We start from the raw sequence: 20149 nt of genomic DNA on the forward strand, positions 1-20149 counted from the left end.
CACCAGTTGTTTAACATAAATATTAAAAAGCAGTGGACAAAGAATAGAGCCCTGAGGGACTCCACAATCAGATAAGTGAACTTTGAAAGTGGCAGCAGAAGAAAAAATTTGAACAGTGCGGTTGGTAAGGAAAGATGTCAGCTATTTCGAAGCTGAACCAGAAATGCTGAGGTATTGAAGGGATCGTATTAACACGGTGTGAGACACCATGTCAAAAGCCGCGCTCAGATCGAGTAATATGAGGGCTGCTGTGTCCCCCATGTCCAAGTGATGTCTCAGCATTTCCGTAACGCCCAACAGAGTTGACTCTGTTGAGAAACCAGCTCTGAAACCAGACTGAGAGTCATGTAAAAATCTAGAAGATTCGACGAACTGTGTAAGTTGGTAATTCATTTGTTTTTCCAGAATTTTAGAGTATATCGGAAAAAGGGAAATGGGTCTAAAATTGGAAAGTTGGGCGGGGTCATCGTTGGCTTTCTTCAGGTGTGGAAGAATCATAGTGTGCTTCCACTCAGAAGAAACAATTGCTTACTGTATGAAGGCATTAAGAATATCCATAATTAGTTAAGGAAGGGTGTGTCAAGTTGTTGCAGCACCGTAGAGGGTAAAAGATCCCGAGGTGAACTGCCCACATTTTTTTTTAAATTAAATTAATTAATGTCTAGTAGTGATCAGGATTGCAGTTTATTGGTGGGTTCTGTCTTATCAGTAGACTCAAGACTGGAGCTTTGTTGCATAGTCATAGCTGTCAAAGAGCCACTCAGCGTGGAATGAACATATTTAACTTTATTCACAAAGAAATTTGCGAGGTCATTGCACTGCGAACCATCTAAGGCGAGGGGCGGGGGGTGTAGGTTGAGTATCTGAACCTGATAGTTTTTTAACCATTGAAAACAGTGTTAGCGAGCAGTTCTGTGCATTGGAAATAGTAAGTGCGACGTAATTCGCATGTGCATCTTTGCAGAGAGCTTGATATTTTTTTAAGGCATTTCTGTATTTTATTTTGGACTCAATGGTATAATTTCTCTTCAAATGTCTTTCTAAGTTTTTGCATTTACTTTTCTCTACTCTTAATTGCTCCGTGAACCAAGGGACAGCGGAGTGATGGTTATATGTTTTTTTATTAGAGACAGGAAGACAATTATCAATTGCTTTAAGAATCCATCTATGAATTTTGTCTACAGAAGAAGTAGAGACATGAGGAATAGAAGGAGAACTATCAGAGAGAAGCTTAATGAAGGCATTTATATTCAGTTTGCTCCAATTTCTTGATTTTTGCTGTGGGCCAGAGATAACTATGGGCTGATTGATTGGACCAGTGCAATAAAATGTCATTGCATGATGATCTGACCAACATGGGGGAAGAGATGGTGAGAATTGGATATCAGACAGGTTATAAAATATGGGGTCCAATAAGTGACCTGCCTTATGAGTAGAACCTGTATTACACAGCGCCAAGTTCATTGCTGCAAAATCAGAAATCAATGTGCTGCTGGTGGGGCATGAAGGGTTATCCAAATGTATATTAAGATTGCCCAAGATAGTGACATTTGCCGCCTTGAGACTGTGGGGGGGGAAATTAATTATGGAAAGGAGGCCGCCCAAGAAGTCGGCCAGCCAGGGGGGCGATAAACAAGCATGCCAGACAAGGTAAAATGAGGAGTCAGCACGAGTTTAAAAAGGCCTGCCTCACAACCCTTGAAGGAGAGTGCCTCTAGTTTGCATGAGTACATTTTTTTAAAAACTATGGCAATACCACCCCATATCTTGAGTTCTCTGTCAACCCTAACTATAGCATTGTTGGAAGGTAGGGCAGAGGCCACGTCTGGGTCCGAACTCGTGTACAGCCATGTTTCCTTTAGAAACATGGCATCAGGCTGTTCACTACTTAATAGGTTGAATGTATCCAATTTATGTTTGGGGAGGGAGCAACAATTATTATTCTAGAAGGCAAAAGTCGTGTTAGTAGATTTGCAGCGGGAAGAGGGGCAGTTATTTTGTTGAAGGGGACAAAAAGATTTGAATGCTATTTATTTATGGGTAGACAAATGGTGGCGCTTGGACCTGTGATTTATTGGGTGATTCTCTGCTTGGGAGGCCAAAAGACATTTCCTGGACTTTGTCAACACCCTGGTTGGCCACAGGAGGGGTGAGGAAGACACATGTCTTGATGTGGCATGGCCTTGTGGATGGGTGCTCAGCTTTTATGACCTCCCAACACAGAACCTAGACTTGAGCCATGGTCGGGCAAAGGTGGATTCTTCTGACCCAATGGGTCTAATGCCCTGCACACAGAGAATACTGTTGTGGAGTTTAAGGCTCTTGGCATTGCAGTTGTGATTGGTAAGGATCCAGGGAGCAGTAGCTGTTAGTTGGTACCAGCTGTTGCGTAACACCCCACCCCCCCAGAGGGCAATCACAGCTTTCTCCATTACATCCTGTAGGACTTCCATGGACACAATCTGACAAATTTATCAGATGAAACAAAACTGCAGGCATTTGATATCAAAATTGGGATCTAACAAGCTGCACTGGTCAATGCCTCATTTTGTACCAGAAGCCTGACTGCACATACTGCCCACAGTGGTCAGGCTGTCACATCTCTCTGAGTCCAGACATGTTAGCCACCGATCGGAATGAGCACATTTCTCTGTGATATCGACACATCACCGCTGCCTGCACCAAAGCTGTGGACACTGCTCGGCCACTGCGCGAAGCAACAACCTCAACTTACAATGCAGCCCCGATTTTACTGACTCAGCGCCTCCGAATCACCTCTGCTACATGAATCTCGGACACAGTATTGCAGACATCTGTGAAGCACAGTTCGCAACTCATATGCATTCCTGGCCCTGCAGGGCTTCGAGCCAGCGCATCGCCTACAGTCCTGGGCTTCAACATTGACGCATCGGCCTGACACACAGAGCTCTGGACATCGATGCATCAATGATGTTGCTTGACAATGTAAATGATGCATCACCTTAGACAGTGACGCATCCTTTCTTTGTTCAATGCATCATCCCCAAGCTTCGAAGCATCCAAGGTAGTGTCAGATGGTCTGCGTGACTCCTGTATCAAAACAAACATGGGCAGAGCTGCCATTTTTAACATAGTTGCCATCCCTACTTCCTCAGCCAATTACAACGTTATTTCAATGACGTCCCCATAAAAGTCTTTCGTCACTTGACTGCAGTGATACTAAACTTTTGTTGTGAAGACAGAAACCCATACAGTGCTATGTCCAAAGAAAATAAATCACCTTATGATGATGGGATTGGAGCATTGAGACTCCATTCTAATGACTCAGTTTATGCTAATGCCAAAAAAAACTGTGGATAAGACACACCTATTATATTATTTGTTAGAGGGGTGGCTGCATGGGAGCCTGCCTCAGCAATGATTATTAGACGGAAACTGTAGCCCGTACGCTTTGTGATATAGAAAGGCACCGTAGGCTCCACAGGGTTACTTCACTGTGGTTAGTGACATGGCTATGTCAAGGGCGCTGCTTTCAATAATTTTGGAGGAGGGACACTATTTGGATGTCTAAACTTGGGGATGTGACAGCGGGCACTACATGGTGGGCACTACATGGTGTCCTTCTTTGACACTCCAGAGAGCTAAAAAATGCACAAGAGCCAATTCCTTATGAACGTGCAGTTTATACACAGTCCCACACATTATGGACCTCACAGATTTACCAGATTTTAATCCCCTTAAAGGAAAGTTATTAATGGGGGACTGGTAAGGCAGAAAACAACCTGTCTTACATAGATTTCTAATAATGTATACAAGAGGTACGTTCCAGCAATTAAGGGGGCCATGGGAAGGAGATGTGGGATCTTATGAGGTCAGCAATTGGTAGGAGCCAAAACTAGCCCCAAAAGAGATTGCATTAGCCTTCCAGTACCTTATCATCCAATGTAACTACTTCAGCATATATCGCCCAATTTTTTTAAGTACTCCTGGCTGGAGCTCTATGCTCTTCAGCTGAGTGCCGAGCCGCTTCTATGGCTGCACTTTGTAGCTTAATTTTTTTTTTTTTAAATGACTCAAAGTCATGTTACATTTTCTTTAAATTACACTTTATTTCAAATGACTATCGCTTTTAATAAACATTGAACTGTGTGAAATACTGAAATATACATGTCATCATAATTAATGGCTATTTTTTGACAAAACCAATACATGTGATTAATGTATGTTGATGTTCTGGTCTCTTCCCAAAGCCAATAGGCCAATTTTTTACATTTTGATTTTCTGAACCTTTGCAAAATCAGTAGTCTGCTTCACTGCTTCACTGAAAAGTAGGGGTGGATGGAACTCGTAGAGTTTCACTGTGCAGAATGCTGCAGAGTTACATAAAATCTCCACAAGATTCCATGGAGTTCCGCCAATGGGCATAAATAGACATGCTGTGCTGTTCGCCCAGCAATTTAGCACCAGTAGTATGAGCTGCACTGCAAATAAACAAGAACTGCACCATGAGGTGTGCAAGAGCATGCATCCATTCGAGTTGATTTTGCTGCTGCTCGTGTAGAAAACCTACTTGAGAGGCATCAAATGTACTCGAGAAGCAGCCATCTAACAGAGACTGACCACATTAGAAAATTATGCTCACAATTCTAGAGACTAAGAGCAAAAAACTTGGCTGCACGGTAATTGGTGGAATTTTGCAAGAAGGCTTCATTACAAGGTTAATGCCAGTGGAACAGAATAAAACATGCCTTCTACCCATACTTAAAGTCTCACCCTTTATATTCAGCCATGCACCCCTGTTGGACATTTGGGTGCCAGGCTATGTATTCAAACCCCAGCTGTGCATGACTTGGGTGCAGCATGAGAGTTGGGCACCAGTGGGGGGCTGGGCGGGCCTTACCAGTGACTAAAGCATAGATGTGAATTGTTTGACTTACAATTGTATGTAAGATGTGGTATTTACAGGTACATTTCATTGAGGTAAGTCATCACCAAACATTCTTTGGAAAGGTATTTAGAGATTAATAAATGTAATTGCATTAATGTCTACAGGGACATTTGGGGGTGTTTATCATCTTGGCAGACAGGGTGATGGATATCCTGACCGCCAAATTACAATTCTGGAATATCCTATGGAACTGGGAATACAATGGACAGGATATCCGTCACATTTGTGAAGGAGCATGCTATCCACCAATATAGTAATCAGGTCCATTGTTTCTTATTCACCTAAATACTAGTAAATAAAAGAGGATAATCTACTAAATGTGGATGTTTACAAATATATGCTGTGTGTCCTATATGTTGCAAAAGATTGCACTCACTACAGAGGAGCCAGGAAATTGGTTTTAGGAGTACCTAAAGAAAGTAGTAAAAAAGCACAAAACGGTCACATTCATTTGACATGTTATCAGTTGTGCCATCAATAACGTCATTGAACATGCCATGAGTGATATAATATTTGTTGTGTCAGACAGTGCATATCAAGGGCAAAAGCTATAATTAGATCACTGAACTATAACTAGTGAATTCCAGTATTTTTTAGCATTTGTTCATAGCTCATTTCAAAATGTAACTCACACAATACCACAACTAAAATTGACAAATCAAGACAAATATAAGAACACAAAAATTATAAAAAATTATTAAAAATTCAATAAGGGGAACCAGATATAAAGAACCCACAAACATTATAGGGATTTTGAATGTGGTGGACTGGGACCTAGATACAAGTTGAGGCTGACCCTAACAGTGGCTAAGCCTAGTACGACCGTCTGATTAAGGAATTTACCTTCAGACCTTTTTTCGGGAAGACACATTTTTCCAGTGTGAGAAGTTTGAATGTTTTATTCATTGAAGTCCCTTTGAGGACCAGATGAGTCAGTTGGTTTTGCTCAGAAAAGGTCCAGAACAGAAACTCTAATTTTTCACCAACCTATGTGCTCTAATTGGATTTTTGCACATAAACCTGGTCATGTTTCTTCATTGAGTGTCGTTTTCACAAGTTGAAAAACTAGAGTACAACTAGCCTGGAAGTTGTGGTTAGTAAATGATCGGACAGTGAACCATTCCTAGTGAAATCCAACAAAGCAGAACCTTTCCGCCCCTGGAGAATGCTGGTGTCTCAGCCAGGGGTTTGCCTACGGATATTAGCAGTCCTCTCCCTCTCGAACAGTCCAAAGAAGTTCTGGACCTGCTCTCCCTCACTTTTGGATGGAACCCTGATGGCTACAGTATGCCCTGGAATACAACTACCCCTATTTTCAAGGTCTCACTTTATACCGAACAAAAAATTGGCAGGTTTCACACTGATCCCTTTCAAGATAATGATGAGCTTGAACCCTCCACAGTTGTCCTTCTTGAGAAAGGGTGAGTCACATGGTTCACACCCAGGTCTTACTGCCAACAAGCTAAGCCATTGTCGCTGCTCTGGAAGCATCTTTCACATGTCATCAAAGGGAAAGCACTGACAGAGAGATCATCTGCAGGCAGGCTAATTTACCTTTTGAAGTTTCAGACAGGAAAACTTTTACTTATAAAAAGTTAAAAATTGTGTGGATTGCATTTTGTGTCTGCTAGTCTCCACTCACTCACTTATTACTCAAAAGTTACAAAGGTTCCATTTTAATGGTACTTTAGATTTTCTCATAGAAACAGCCAGAGCTTTATACAGTGAAAATAGCTTTTGGGACCAGTCATTATGAGGACATGCCATTGTGAGGACATGCCAAACGTAAGTCCGTACATCTTACACTTTTAATTATGAGGCACCCTACCTTATCGGTTACACAAGGCCAACTTATGGGTGACGTAATACAAAAAATGAAATTCCCTTCCTGCTAAAAGAGTAAGTTTGACAGGTGCCCCTGCACATTTAAAAGCTGCAAGAGCCGGACTATACATATACAGCTGAATTTAGATATTGGCGGATGGTTTACTCTCTCGCAATGGTGACAGATATCCGGTCAGCCGAATTATAAATCCCATAATATCCTATGTATTTACATTTCGGCTGATGGAATATCTATCACTGTTGACAGTAACCCGTCTGCCAAAATCAAAATCAGGGCCATAGTGCCAACATCTGTGCTGTCCCATTGATGAGGACCATTGGTATTTTCAAATAAATAATGTCTTCTCAATGGAAAGTGCAACAGTGGCGAATGTTGGTTTGGTAAAACTCAGTTCAATTTATGTTCAATGAGGTGATGGGTAGGGTTCGATGGGTTAACACCTCGCATATCTTTGCTATTTTAATTAATGGACTGTCTTCGAACATTGCGCAGTATGAGCACTGGCCGCAGACAACAGACCTCCAATTAGATGAATCTGAATTCATTTAATTCATCTGTTCACATGCATCAGTGCAGCAAAATGATGGATTGAACTCAGATCTTTGTTATTGGGTGTGAATGTTTGCATTGTTCAGCATTCTGTCCATCATTTATTCTTTTTGCTTTCTGCCTGCACGGCACTCTGCTCATGACTATCTTCCCGGCAGCCCTCTCCTAACATACGGGAGTCGCTGACTTGGATCTGCACACAAGCATCAGTGCAGCAGACGTCTCCTCACCCCTTGCACTGAGTCCACTCAACACAGCTCTCCACTGAATCTCACTTTCTCCAGTGCTCTCCTCTTCCTCACAGGGCACACTCGTCTTGGCAAGCAGGCAGGTGCTGGTGCTCCAGTCTTCAGAGCAGGTAATCATGATTTCCCTGGGAGATGTCCCCTCACCCACCAGGGAGACTAGAAGGCTTTGACCCCTAGTCCTGGTCACAGGCAGAGGTTTTGCAGAGCTACCCTGCTCACACAGCCAATATGGCTGCTTGGCAGGTGGCAGTTTCTTGGATCTCAGCCTCCCCTTCCTATATTCCATTTCCTGACAGCAAATTTGATTTAGGGTCTGGGATTTTGAAGTTTTATTTTAGGGTTGTGCTTTTTTTGAAGTACACACAATTCCTGCACAACACTACACCTTTTATTTATTGTACTTCTCGCAGCTACACATACACCCTGAGCTTTCATTCACTGCTGGACAGCACTATACCTCTCATGTAATGCACTCCTTGCTGCTATACATACACTCAGTACACACACTCACCATACACGCACTGCACAGCACTCCTCTATCCATCTAGTGTACCCTTCGCAGACACACATACAACCAGTTCAAAGTCACCACTCCTGTACTGTGCAGCACTTTACATCTAACTGATGTTGGCCAAGAGGCCAGGTAAGCACACAGCAACAGAAAATTTAAAAGGCTGGCTTAGGGAATCGAAACATATAAACTGACCTGAAAATCATCTTTACACTTTTGGAATCCCAGAAATGGTACTTCCTGGGATAGAGTTTGTGAGAAAATACAGGGAGTGCTGCGAAAACATAGAGTGGAAGATTGTGAAAATTCTACATTTATGAAATTAGGGGTAACCACAATCATTTCTGGATTACACCCATAAACCAGGTCTACTAACGCTTGTAAATGAGACTGATTCACAAGTAGTAGTGGGAAAATATGCCTTCATGGAAGATGTCTTGATTCTCCTGGAGGAGAACAGAGGAGTAATGAACTACATCTCGCTTCTGAATCATTGTTTCATAAAGTTGGTTTCTAGAATTGCGATGGCTAGTGCTTTAAACACACAAAACAACAGGATTTATATCAGAGAAATTACTGTGTGTTATCTAATACCCTGCAGTCTGTAAGGGAGAAAAAGATGTTCACCTGAACAGACTCCCCCAAAGAAAACCACTAGGTCCAGTAAGAATTGCAAATTTGAAGTGGATGATGAGAAGTCTTAGAGCAACATGTACAAGCAACTATCGCCACAGGCATGTCTCATTTTATGACGTTCCTGTGGAGATAGGGGCTTCGCCTTATTTACAAGGCAGCATTAAGCTACTCAATGTGGCTTAACGCTGCCTTGTAAATAAGGCCCCCTTTCACGCTATGCTTGCATTGTGCAGCACACATGAGAACAGCAAAAGGCCAATGATTGTTTATGTACAGGAAAGTCCCTCTTTCTGCACATGAACAATCATTTTTTTTAAATGTTATAGTTTCTAGGCATTAGATTTTTAACTGCGGAAGGTCAGCCACTGTGCCCAGCATAGTTGGAACTGCTTTCCCTACTAGTTATCTATCAGGTTTCCATCATGCTACTCTGTGCACAGATATGTATGAATGTATTCATGTTTTGGGATATTTCTAAATGTACAGTTGTGTGGGTGGTAACCAAATTATCACTGCATGCTACTGGCTACACCTCTAGCACCTCCTCTGTTTGCCCACTTTTAAAAGTTGAATAGATATTTTTATATCTATATGATGTAAACATTCCATCTGTCACAAACCGGAAGACAAAGTACAACAGAAATTAATCATAGTCCAAAATATTTGAAACACACACATGGATCCAGTGTTTTTATTCTGACAGACACAGTTGAGAGAGACAATATGAATTCGAGGAGGATTTCAAACCCTCACCTTCTTCATTGTCTACACTTCTCCTATTGAAAAACCGAGAGCATGTGTTCTTTAAAAGTGTACAGGGACATGCCAGTGATATGACTATCACCCCATCCAAACACACACATAAAGTCTCAGCCACAATCGACTAAAACAGCCTCCAATAAAACTACCCACAACAAACAAAATTGAAACACTATCCTGGGCCTGTATTACCCATAGGGTGCCATATTACTGTTTGCCCCATGGCACACCTTTTCACAGTTGCACCAGGTGCAAACAGGGACAGTGGCCCTATTATGATAACTGCTCTGTCCTCCAGACACCCACAATTTTGCATTCAATGAAATACAGCAACCTACATGTAACTTAAAGAGGGGTCAAAGATTCCCCTGCAGTGAGCGACTGCACTCACCATCTGCATCCATAATAAGGAATGCAGAGGCAAAGTGATGCCCTCATTTCCAAGGGGCATGCTACCATGCGAAAGAGGGCCTGCCCTCTGAAGGTATTGCTGGCGCTACGTGGGCCAGGGCTATAAGTGTTACAGAAGGGTCCAGTGTTGTACTTGGCCCTTTTTGCGGGGTCATTCCAGAACTGTTTGCCTTCCTCCTGCATTTTTCTGACCTGTTGTTGGTAGTTTTACAACTCTGGGCACTTTAACACTGCTGATCTGTGCTAAAGTGCATATGCTCTATTTTTTTATTCTTATTCATTATTCTTTATTTCGGTTAAACAACCTTAAAAGAATGCAGTACAATACAATTTTAAAACATTACAGTACAATATATATGTCTACACAGTGCCGGGTTAAGATTAAAAGAAAACTAGCAGCAAGGTCCTTCTCAGTTAAAGTAACACACATATTCGAGGAACGCTTAATAAATAACAGTTCATTAAATTTAAAATAATACTATTAAACAATAAAAACAAGGCACCAGGAAACACTAGGATCAGGCCAGTTCCTATTGTCATTATTCTAGTTAAAATTACAGTATAAATCTAAATCAAATTCGATTGCATGCACCACTTGATAGTGATGTTATCAGTTCAGTTACATTTATAATTACATATTGCACACACGTTCCAATAGGGATTACATATATACAATTAGTTCAGGTACAGTAGGGTACAGTTTAGAGTGAATTTCAGCTGCTAGACTACAATCATGCCGGCTATCTGCTTACATTTTATAGCCATTTCTCTTCCTAACTATCGCTACTGATTGGAGGAAGCGACTCAAACTGAATACTATTGGGCGTGCAGTATCTCCTTTAAACACTCTTTCGCCATCTTTAATGTGGTGAAGACCCAAGAGTTGGCATATGGGTTTTAACCATTTTTTCCTCGCCTGTAGGTAAGCGGGGCATATAAATAGCACATGGGACTCATCTTCCCTCAGGCCCATTTCACATAATTCACATAAATCAGATCCAATACTACCTCTTGGTCCTTTATTGCAGTGCCACTTCGAAGTCCTAGATTTAATTTGAAGGGCACTATAGCGAAATTTTAAGTATAACGATTTGGCCATAGGTGGGTAGATTTCATCCATAAAGGATTCTAGTTTCATGTCCATTTTTAGTTCAAAGAACCTGAGGGTCAGAGTCCCCAAATTGGGAATTCCCAACATAGAATCTTTGATATATTCCCAATACCTATTCTTTAGCAGTTTCTTAGAATTATTGGTAATCGAGTCCGGGTCTGACCAAAAGCTACTTAACCCCAACTTTGTAAACCACTTTTCGATATAGGCCAACCATATTAGACATGTAGAGTTTTTTATTACCATTATCTCTTTTAACGCCTCTCTATAGTCCACTAACTCGTCAGTGGACCAAAGACGAACCCAGTATAACAATGGGCGCAATGCAGCGTGGTCATCTGATCGGCGAAAATTAAGATCCCATACAACCGGAGTGAGGGGAGTGGAGGCAGGTACACCTAACAGCTGTCTGATGAATTTGTTTTCCTGAACTAAGAGCGTGCCTTTCGAAACATGTCCCCAAAGTTCTGCACCATAAAGGGAAGCAGATTGTGCTTTGTATTTGAACAAACTGATTGCTGGAGTGACTGATTTATAATAGCTATTTTTGTGTTTCCTTAAAATAAGAGATTGATTCTGGACTAGTCTGATCTTTGAGGTTTCTAATTGATATTTCCAAGATATTTTACTATCTAAAGTGATACCCAGGTACTTAAAACATTGGACTTCTTCAATTTTTTCATTGTTTGTGGAGAAAGTTTTATTAAAACCTTTACGTGGGTTGATTGTCATGACCTTGGTTTTGGACGAGTTGATTTCAAGCTTCTTGTCCTGACAACACAACCTGAATTTATTAAGAAGGTTCTGGAGTCCTTTGGGGGTTTGGGAAATTAAAATGGTATCATCCGCAAATAATAATGCCGGAATAGCTTGACCACACAACTTGGGAGAGTCATGCTCGCAGCCCAAGAGGGTGTCAGGGATGTCATTAACATAAAGGGAAAATAAAGTAGGCGCCATAACACATCCTTGCCTAACTCCTTTCACTATATCTATTTTCTCACTCAGCTCCCCATTGGGCCCCCATCTGACTCTTGCAAAAATTATTTTCGTGCAGCCTGATCAGTTGTTGGAGAATGTTCCAAGGGACACCCATATCATTTAGCGTTCTCCAAAGTTTCCCCCTAGGAACAAGATCAAAGGCTGATCTTAGGTCGACGAAGGCCACATATATATGGGAGTTCCTTATGTTAATATATTTCCATACCAAACATAAAAATCGAAAAACCTGGTCCACTGTACTAATTCTAGGTCTAAAACCAGCCTGGTACTTTGTAAGAATAGAATGGTCCTCGACCCATGCATTAAGCCTACTAAGGAGTTGGCGGGAAAAGATTTGTTGCAGCACATCGATCAAGCTAATAGGTCGATAATGGGATGGGTTAGACCTATCGCCTTTCTTAAATATGGTCACGATTTCTGCAGCCCTCCAGGTCTCCGGGATTGGGGCCCCTCGAGTTATTTTATTTGTAAGTAGATTAATATAGGGAGCCCAAATAAAATCCTCATGCTTCCAGAGGTCCCCGGGTATTCTATCTGGACCTGGAGCTTTGCCCGATTTCACCGCCTTAATTGCTAAAATGGTCTCCGATAAGTTAAAGGTTAAAGGATTCTCATATGAAGCTAGCCTAATTTGTTTTATTACACAATCTTCCTCATCTCCCTTACAGGAATAGAGCAAGGAGAAGTGTTTAACCCAGGTACTTTCTTCAAGAAATCTGTATTTTGCCACTGTAACCCCTTTCGTGCCCCTTGCAATGAGGCTCCAGAAGGAGGTCTGATCATTTAGTTTGCAGGCCTCGAGCAAATCCGACCAGACTCTCTCGTCCCATTCCATCCTGGGTAACTGGACAGTTTTTTTATACTGTGTCCTCTTAGCTCTAACAATATCTAATTGGTTTCCTTTCACGGCTTTGACAAGATCTGTTTTGGCTCGTCTACAAGCTTGATTGTACCAAGGATTTTCCTGTGAAGGGGAATGGCGATCAAGGTCCTTCCTTTTTATCGCCTTTGTCAAAGTAATGCCGAGTTCAGTAATTAACTGGCCATGGGTCTCCATAACGAGGGTACTGTCAGTAGCAGCATCAGCGTCAACTAATGGGGTCATATATTTAACAAAAAGTTGATAGATCTTCCAGACAGTACCCCCATTGCCCAGCACCGCGGGCCACTTCAGACACCTGCGATTGTTGGATTCTATAGGTTCATGTGAGGGTATAGAGTCCATACTATCTTTTGCGCTAGAGGGAGAGGCAAAGTGAGTTTTGAGCGGACAAGGAGAGTGGAAAGTGATCACTTTCGGTACGCTTATCCACATTTATGTCCACTAGCATTGGCCATAAGGCCAAGGAGACTAGGATATAGTCTAGATGGCTTATACAGTCCCCTCTAGCAAACGTTGGTCGGGTAGGACAGTCAGAGGGAAATCGCCCGTTACATGCACGTAGTCTATATTCTAGTGTCATGCTTAGAATTTGTAGGGCACTTGTTGTGCAGGCTACTTTATGCTCTGCATCAACATAAGGAATGTTATTAACACTATCCTCGTTCCTATGGACATCTTCCATACTTAGTATAGGCTCAAAATTCCTATTAAGATCACCACCTATAATTAGCATAGGGTTGTGACCAAGCTCCGAGATAATGTTACATAGCTGCGTTATTACTGATGACTCCTTACAGGAATTATGCGGTCTGCTATAAATATTGATCATATAGAGTGCGGGTCCTTTGGGTTTTTTTAGTTCTATGATCAGTATATCGGGGTTTTTAGAATCTATTTGTTTAAAAGTGACCCCCATTGTGATTCTGGCCCACATCATCAAGCCCCCAGAAGGTCTACCACCATGTATGTTGACAGCTGGGATAAAAAAAGACCTATTCCCAATTTTGTAGTAATTTTCTAGCCCCCAGGTTTCTTGGAATAGAATGAAGTCCCCGCTATCAAGATATTGATGCCAAGTTGGATCAGGCAGATTCTTTTTTATTCCTGCAATGTTCCAGGAGATTAGCCTAACCTCCCTTATTTCATTACTGATCACATGCCCAGAGGCCATAATAGTACTCTCGGGAGCAGCTAGTATTGGTAAATCTGCGTCTCCTGGACAAGCCATTATGGTAGATGGATATGTAGCCCTAAGAGTATATTGGGTCTCGTCATCTAATATAGGCAAAGATATTTCACTAGCCAGTGGGTTGCCCAGTATCGCTACTAGTTCTTGCGATTCTTGCCCTTGATAGTTGGATGGGTCAGGAACATAGAGGTTGGAAGCTTGACTAACGCTATTCAGCCTTTCTAGATCCTCAAGTACATTACAGTTTCCCATCCTATTTATCTCTTTCGTGGGGATGTCATTTATGGAGGCAGTTCTCTGGGTTATAGAGTCGCATGCTCTGGGGTCATCAAGTGCTATGCTGAATACCATATTGTGGCCCATCTGGAGTCAGTCGCAGTCATTTAGGCCTGACAATATCCCAAATCTATTTTCTAGGCTTATCCCCAATCATTTACTAGAGCGCCCGCATCCCATCTGTGTGCCCCTGTATTCCACCTGGACCTTGAAGTATTAGGGTGTGCTCCCCCAGATCTATTTCCTAAACTTATCTCCCAATCATTTACTGAAGCACCCGCATCCCATCTATGCGCCCATGCATTCCACCTAGGCCTCACAGTATTCGGGTGTGTCACACTTTTCTGCTCACCATAGAAAAATTCAAGGGTGAGGGGAATAATAGTTCCACTCCTACGTTGGGGGGGAAGAATGTTTGACAAGACATTAGGTAATACAGCCGTGTTAGAAAAATTCAACACTACACAGTCACCTTTGAACTTTTTTGGTCTATTCCCTATCCATGCTACCCTCCTAGTCATCTTAATCTCCCCAGCTAGCTGTTGTTTCCCCCATGGAGCCATCTGCATGTTACCTGACAGCCAGTGTAGTGCCTTGCTGGTCAGAGATGAAACGGATTCTGACTGGCCAGGTGGCAAGACGGGTACATTAGGCAACACCAACACCAAAGGTGAAGCCTCTACTATACATTGGAGAGAATCTGTCTCCAGACACGGTGCAGTTGGTACAATTGGTCTTGTTGAAGGATCTTCTCTTGTCACTGCATCGTTATCTGAATTTCCTAATACCTGCCCAGGGGGGATAGTCAATGCGGCATTTCCACTGCCCTCTGTCCCGCTCGCAATATGCTCGTTATTTATGTCTGCTAAATTTGATACTAGGGTTGTCATACTACCCACCTCCTCAGCTATCTTGTTCTGGACCCCACCCAATCTATTTACCTCAGCAGTGAGCTTATCAATTTTGCATACCAGCGGTTTGATAATAGCCTTTATCTTGCAATCGATCATGTCAGCTATCCTATCAAACAGCTCATCACCCATAGTTTGCCTAACACTATCTTCCTCATGATCTATACTTATATCCTTGGATTATGGTGGCGGTGTAACCCTTTTTCTCCCAGACCGTAGTCCCCCACGCTTAAGCTGTATTTTTCTACACATCCTGACTGCCCTCGTTGCGGATACCGGGGGGTGCTTACTCAATTATCACATCCACCTGTGTATCAGGGTCAATGTCAACATCCGTTTCTGCCTCAGCCATCAGCAGTGCACTTTGGTCAGAAATTTCATTAACATGAAGATCAGTGTCAGGGGCGTCACTGCTAGCAGCATGCAGTGATGCAGCCATCGGTGGCGAATCAGAGTTTTGACTCGGGGGGTAGAGGATGGGAGATTGGCTCAGTCCTAATGACTGCCTTCTTTCACTGTTGATTTTGGTTACCACCTGAACCAGATAGTTTTCCATCGTATTGGACGCGGGGGCTGCAATTTTCCTAGGCATATTATACAATCGCACAGATTAATAAAAGGATTGATGCCGAGGGGTAATCAATGTATAGAGTGAAAGAGGCTAAGTTCAATAGTGTCCCTTGATACAATACATTCAATTAAGCAATGCAGTCTTACTTCATGGATCTGTCTCTGGTACAGAAAAGGCAGAGGTCCTGGCCCAGTCCAGTCACGGACAGTCTCGGACTGTCTAAGACTGTCCGCCCTTTGTCCGGGCTTAGTCCGGTGACCCGCTCGCATCCCGCGACGGGGGTAAGGCGCGGATTTTAAAGCGCCTCCGGGCGCTGCTGCTGGCGTGGGTGGCTCCTGCTGCTGGTGTTCCTGGGAGATGCAGTCCCCACACAGCGGCCGCGTCAGGTCGAACTGCGGCGGCGGGTGGACCACAAGGCAGGGACCCAGTTAGGGGTAGCTTCCTCTCGTTCTCGCTACCAAAATGCCCAGAAGCTCGGTCTGCAGGGCAGAAAGTGAAGCACCAGCTCCACCGGTAAGGCGCGGATTTTAAAGCGCCTCCGGGCGCTGCTGCTGGCGTGGGCGGCTCCTGCCGCTGGTGTTCCTGGGAGATGCAGTCCCCACACAGCGGCCGCGTCAGGTGGAACTGCGGCGGCGGGTGGACCACAAGGCAGGGACCCAGTTAGGGGTAGCGTCCTCTCATTCTCGCTACCAAAATGCCCAGAAGCTCGGTCTGCAGGGGAGAAAGTGAAGCACCAGCTCCACCGGTAAGGCGCGGATTTTAAAGCGCCTCCGGGCGCTGCTGCTGGCGTGGGCGGCTCCTGCCGCTGGTGTTCCTGGGAGATGCAGTCCCCACACAGCAGCCGCGTTAGGTCGAACTGCGGCGGCGGGTGGACCACAAGGCAGGGACCCAGTTAGGGGTAGCGTCCTCTCGTTCTCGCTACCAAAATGCCCAGAAGCTCGGTCTGCAGGGGAGAAAGTGAAGCACCAGCTCCACTGGTAAGGCGCGGATTTTAAAGCGCCTCTGGGCGCTGCTGCTGGCGTGGGCGGCTCCTGCCGCTGGTGTTCCTGGGAGATGCAGTCCCCACACAGCGGCCGCGTCAGGTCGAACTGCGGCGGCGGGTGGACCACAAGGCAGGGACCCAGTTAGGGGTAGCGTCCTCTCATTCTCGCTACCAAAATGCCCAGAAGCTCGGTCTGCAGGGGAGAAAGTGAAGAATATGCTCTATTTGTAAATATATGTTATGGATTACTGATTCCATGATTGCCATATTTTAACTTGTTAGACCCTAGTACAATGCACTATGTGTGCCCAGGACCTGTAAATCAAATGCTGCTGTCGAGCTTTCAGCACCGATTGTGCCACCCACAGAAGCCGCTTGTAAAATGTAATTCAAGCCAGCCATTGCAGAGCCTGTGTGCAATCTGGGACTGCAATGTCGATTTGGCAAGTGCACACACTTGCCAGTCCCTAAACCTTCCCTTTCCTACATATTAGCACCCCTAAGGTAGGCCCAAGGTACCCCTGTGAGCAGGGTGCAATGTATGTGAAAGGCAGGACATGCCCTGATGTATGTAACATGCCCTGATAGTGAAATGCTGCCAAATTCGTTGTTCACTATTGTAAGGCTATCTGTTCCCATGGACCAGAACAGGGAGTTTGTTTATAACATCTTATAAACATAACTTACCCTGGCAACCAGATGGGAAATTAAAGTTTAGTATGCCTGAACTCAGAATGTTAAGATGCATCTTTTAGTACGGGTGATTTTTACATTCTGTGTTTGAAAATACCACTTTTAGAAAGTAGGTATTTTCTTGCCTAACCATCCAATGTGCCTCTGCTAGGTTTGTGTATTGCATGTCTGGATTTTGGATGAGAGGAGCTGGAGAAGGGCAGCGGCTCCAGAAGTCTGATGAGTCAGGGCTGGGCTGGATAACATTTGGAGTGATGGTAAAAGTAGCACCTTCACCTGAATAGGGTTATGCCTGCCTTCCACAATGAAGGCTCCGCTCCCTGTTGTGTGTCTGGAACCAGGGCTCACACTAACAAAGGAGGTGTTTGTGCACTTGCAAAGTGCTCCACATAATTGGTTTTGGCTGGGAAAAGACACTCTCTGTCTCAGAGAACACATTGATTATTTTGGTGTATAAAAAGAGGGGCCCTGACCCCAGCCTTTTAGATCACTTCTGGGAAATCAAGAGGAACCTTTGCCTAGGAGAAGAGCTGGATAAGCTGATGAGGAATACTGCCCCTGTGCTGTTTGCTGTCAGGGGTTGGCCTGGAGCGGCTGCTTGCTGCCAAGGAAAATCGCTTTGTCACCCGCATAAAGAAAAGATCTTTAAGGGCTTGAAACTGAGCTTGCCTCCTGTTCTGAAGTCTCAGGGACACACTAAGACTTCACCACCAGCTGCCCTAAATTTCCTTGCTCGGAATTCCAAGCTGCATAGAGGTGCCAGCTGCTGTTTAGGACCTCTAGAGACTGTTTGTTGCTGGGAGCTGGAAAATCGATGCAACATCGAAGAAGCGTGTCGAATCTGCACCTGTTTTCTGACTCATAGCTGAAGAAACCGTTGCAGTGCCTGCAGTGGCTCAAGAAATCGCCACACAACGTATCGGGTGCCACGATCTCCAAAGTCTGGGATCCCGCACCAATCCCGACGCAAGCCTGCTGTGCGGCTGCACAAAGCCATGCATCATACCGGATCAACATATCGCATCGAGGCCCCAAGGGTGTTGCATCGTTGGGGTACGCAGTAATAAACAGATGCATCAACTGCCTACGGGGTAAGAAAATGAAGCATCACCTACTCTCAGGTAAGGAACCGACGCATCACCTCCCCCGAAGCAAAGAACCGATGCATCACCTTTCCTGCGTGTAGGGAACTGACGCATCACCTTCCCTGCAGCCATTTTGTTTGTTTTGCATAACGCATCCTAGGTACCTTGTGAGAAAAGTGTTGCATTTACAACGTACATTGAAATGAACTATATCTACCATTTGAAAGCCTTACTTTTAATACTGTATTGTGGATTTTTGTTGCTTGTTTTGGTTTAGATAAAGATTACTTATTTTTCGAAACTGGTGTGGTTTCCATTTGTAATGTTTTCACTGTGTTACTGTATGTGTTCACAAATGCTTTACACACTGCCTCTGAGATACGCCTGTCGGCTCGTGCCAAACTACCAAGGGGGTAAGCAGAGGTTATTTTAGGAGTGTATCCCCTTCACCCTGACTAGGAGCAGGGTCCCTATTTGGACAAAGGTACCTACCTTTGCCAACTAGAGACCCCATTTTTAACAGCCAGGCAAGGGTCTGATACTGCTGTTTTACCATAGTGCCCCGGGGCCACACAAAGTGTGTGCACATGAATGTTGTGCCCCACGGTCCTACGAACAACACATTCCTGCTGCCAAAATGTTGGGTGCTTATCTGTTAATGAATTATGAGCCCCGTCCTACAATTAGGCTACTTAGGCTGACAACAGATAAGTGCCAAGAGACCAAATAATTGGAAAACGTTATGCAATAATGCATAGCAAAACGCAGACCAACCTATTTGTACCATTTATTTTTATGCCAAACTCATGCACTTTTAGTACAGGAATATTTAATGCATGTGGTGTTTTTAAGCGTCTATATTTTTAAGTGAATCATTCTCTTGCGTCCCCAGAAGTCTAAGAATTTTATTTTCATATGTCGAAGCTCTGATGCTTTTACGATATGGCTACTGAACACTTCTCTGATTGCCACACAAACAGAAAGTGAAAGCCAGAGCAGAGCCTTTGCATCCCAGTGACTGAAGGAGCTGGTGTATGTAAACACGAGAGGCTTGACAGGCCTCGTGTTTGTTCAACCTTACAGATTGTTCTATGACTTGCAGAGCAAGATTACAAATGCATGAAAAAACAAGCAACTAGCTGCACAGTCACTGCTAAATTGAATTTATCATAGAAGTGACCTCATCACATCAGGGATCACTGCCCTGTCCTTCAGTGCATGAGCTTAAATTGACTTCGGCGGATCTTTCACCATGAGTGCAACAAACACAAGAAGGGTGGAATTAATTTTTTTAAATTAAAATATTGCTTATGTGCAGAGCAATCCAATCACATCTGGAAAACTTTCAAAGAGAAATTCTGTTTTATGAATTGTCTTATTTCATCCAACACATTATATTAACAACTGCCAGAAATGTAGAATATCCGCATGGGTATTATTCAACTGTGTTCTGCTTTGTACTCCATACATTTAAATCTGTATACACCCAGTTATTTATGAACAGGACATTTTAACACACAAACAAATAAAATAAGCATTGCATATTTTAAAAATACATC

The sequence above is a fragment of the Lissotriton helveticus genome, chromosome 4_1, assembly GCF_964261635.1.
Source record: "Lissotriton helveticus chromosome 4_1, aLisHel1.1, whole genome shotgun sequence".
In the NCBI taxonomy this organism is placed as follows: Eukaryota; Metazoa; Chordata; class Amphibia; order Caudata; family Salamandridae; genus Lissotriton; species Lissotriton helveticus.